This window comes from Colletotrichum siamense (assembly GCF_013390195.1).
Source record: "Colletotrichum siamense strain Cg363 chromosome Unknown KSG_Cg363_contig11, whole genome shotgun sequence".
Taxonomy (NCBI): domain Eukaryota; kingdom Fungi; phylum Ascomycota; class Sordariomycetes; order Glomerellales; family Glomerellaceae; genus Colletotrichum; species Colletotrichum siamense.
In genome coordinates, this window is record NW_023501024.1 from 371,866 (window position 1) to 374,809 (window position 2,944).

The following is a 2,944-nucleotide window of genomic DNA, read 5'->3' on the forward strand; positions in this document are numbered from 1 at the left end:
ATTGGCTTCGAGGACTTCTTTTCCATGCAAAATGAAATGTGAGTGGGATGGCCTATGCTCAGGTAGCGACGATTCTTCCGCACATTGCTAGAATCTAGCAGCGTCCATCCCCAGGAGCCATCACCAGTATCTCTCCATGACCGGACAGTGACATACGCAATAAAAGCCGGAGATATCACACCAGTGTGACCTTGTCGTGAGTCACGATCACATCGAGAGCTTCGTTCGGCCGTGCTATCTTCGTTCGGCTGTCAAACTATAAGAGTTGTGGATCAAAGTTTCATACAAGGACCAGAAGCTTGACCCTTCTCTATTATTCTCTTGGGGTAAGAGTCAAGTCCTCCAGAACCACGAAACTTGCTTCGCTTAATCAGCGTTTGATGCCGAAAGGGGGTTCTTGAGACGGACGGAGCCCGATGTGATGGGGCAAGGCATGATGGTGAAGCGATAAGTGTGGGATTGACGATGGCTGCATCACAATACAAGTGTTGACATGTTGAGTTGATATGCAAGCTACTTTTTCAGGCGCAGTTGCCTTTGTGCAAAGGAAGCTGTGCTTGTGCAGAGGAACCTGTACTTGTGCAGAGAAAGCTATACTTGTGCAGAGAAAGCTGTACTTGTGCAGAGAAAGCTGTACTTATGCAGAGAAAGCTGTACTTGTACAAGACGGCTAGGTACCGCGCAGTCACTTCTCGAGCCGATCTTTGGTCGACCACTCACATTTTATCCAGCCCTTTGCCGAATTCAAGGTGGCGATGCATGCGAACTAAAGGAATGGATCGTTGAGGCCAATAGCACTTGAAGGAGTGTCGTGAGCTGTCCCATGCGGCGATATCTAGAAAGATGGGTACACCAGGAATGGATCTGGTTCCGAGAGAACGTGTCTTGAAATTATGCAAATTGACGGAAACCTTAGACATCTGAGCATTGCATTGGAGACCAGAACAAGCCTGAGAATGCCTTCAGATCGGGCAAAAGGCCCGCAGATGAGTCCAACAAAACAAAGTCTCGAGGGGCATGGCCAGAAGCATTTCCATGGCACTGAGGACGTTCCACAAAGTGTCGATTCTAGCGTCGACCTTTGGACACAAGCCTTTGAGAACAAACAAGACGATTTTTCATAGGAAACGAGATGAATGATTCGGGGCGTTGTGGATACGAACAATGCAAAAAGAGAATCATCAATGTGACAGGAAAGACATGTCTTAGCTGGTTGCCCTGCAGATTGGCCGATAACAAATTCCCATGTCCAACCGATGCCAGTTCCACAGCCGCACTCCACTCCCACAGCACGACCGTTCTGGCCTAACGCCTGACATTGTTGATTTTCAAATCCCAAAGCGCTATGCTCTTTGTTTCCAAATACCACCAAAACGCCAGCGAGCTTGGATCATGTTCCGTCGGAGCTCTACCCACTTACCACGAGCCGTCTCGTCCCCTTGTTCTCCCTAATCCGAAGCAATCCCGACGATTTGGGCGGCAGAGTCAATGCGAAACTTAACCTCGTCACGCAGTGCTTCGCGAATCGAATGTGGAATGTGAAGAGCTGCGAGCTTCCGGGCCAAGGTAATGATTTCCTCCATCGTCTTTTCGTTCTTGAGATCGTCAGGCTTGCCGTCTTGAGGATTGTGGTCGGTCAATTCGGCATCTTGGACATCGTCTTCGGACACAAAGTCCAGTGCTTGGGGCTTTTCATCGCTGGAAGGTTCGCTGGCGGCGTTGTGACTCTCGTCCTGTCAGGAGATTGAACGTTAGCTGTACCATCGCCACGTTAGGGACAAGTCGTTGTTCGGCTCGGCTGCCGGGTACTGACCTCTTGCGCGAACGGCCCGGGAGAAGCTGCATCTCCGTGTCGCTTTGTCATGCTGGATGTCTCGATTGGTATTCTTGAAGTGCACAGCAGCAAATGATGCCAGCAGGTAAAAGCTGGTTGGTTGTTCTTGCAGTGTTTTCAACAAGTAGTCATGATGCTGTCCTTGAGGATGGCGCGTGTTGTCGTGGTTTGGATTGGGTCAGGGAAGGGACATCGACAACGGGAAACCAAACCAAATTGCGGAGCGAGGTGCTTGGCCTTCCATTTGCTGGATGCATCCGCTGCAGTGTGTCGGCGAGCCTGCGTGACGGCAGGTGCCATTGCCGCTAGCGTCTGTCCAGTCTTGCCTTGCCATCCACGGACCAGAGTGGATGGTACGGGCCCTCGCGCGCTCACCGTTACTGTGGTGTTAACCGTCCACTTTGCTGTGGCGCTCACCGTTACTGTGACTGTGAGCATCCGTACTACGTCAGTAAGCCACCGTCTCCAACGGTGGCTCATCCACGAGGTTCCTGGTTCCAACGCTTTGGAAAATCTCCTACGTGGTCAGGAGCATTTCAGTCACCAAGACACCCCATCAAGCCCGTCCCTCGGCAGATCGGATGCGGTGACGAATCATGATCATTGCGCATGCCAGATGCAGCTATCCTCTGAAGGGCCCACCCAAGTTCGCATCTTGAAGTCCTGCATCAGCCATATCAGCCGTCGTCTTTACTTGTCCTCTACGTGCGAGCGACCAAGGCCTTTGCGACTGCAATGCGAGTCCTTGGATGCACGCCGCTGGTTCAACTCGCAACACCATGTGATGATGATGATGGTGGCTCACACGGTGGGTGGAGTCGCTGCCGAGGGTGCCTGCACCTGTCGCTTCGCACTCCGTCATCCGGAGATCTCGGTCGCATCAGTCTCTAAGGTGCCTTGGGCAAAAGCTACAATGTGTACTCTGGGCTTCATACTGCAGCTACCAGGGTACATGCTGTGAGCCCGGGCAATTTTTGAGCAAACGGGAAAGAAAAGGGGGCCTCAAGGTACCTGACGTGGAATGTCACATGTGACCGATCGCTGGTTGCTTGGCACGCCACAGATACCCGGCCTCCACTTTCCTCTTTGCCCCTGCTTGCCTTCCTTGCT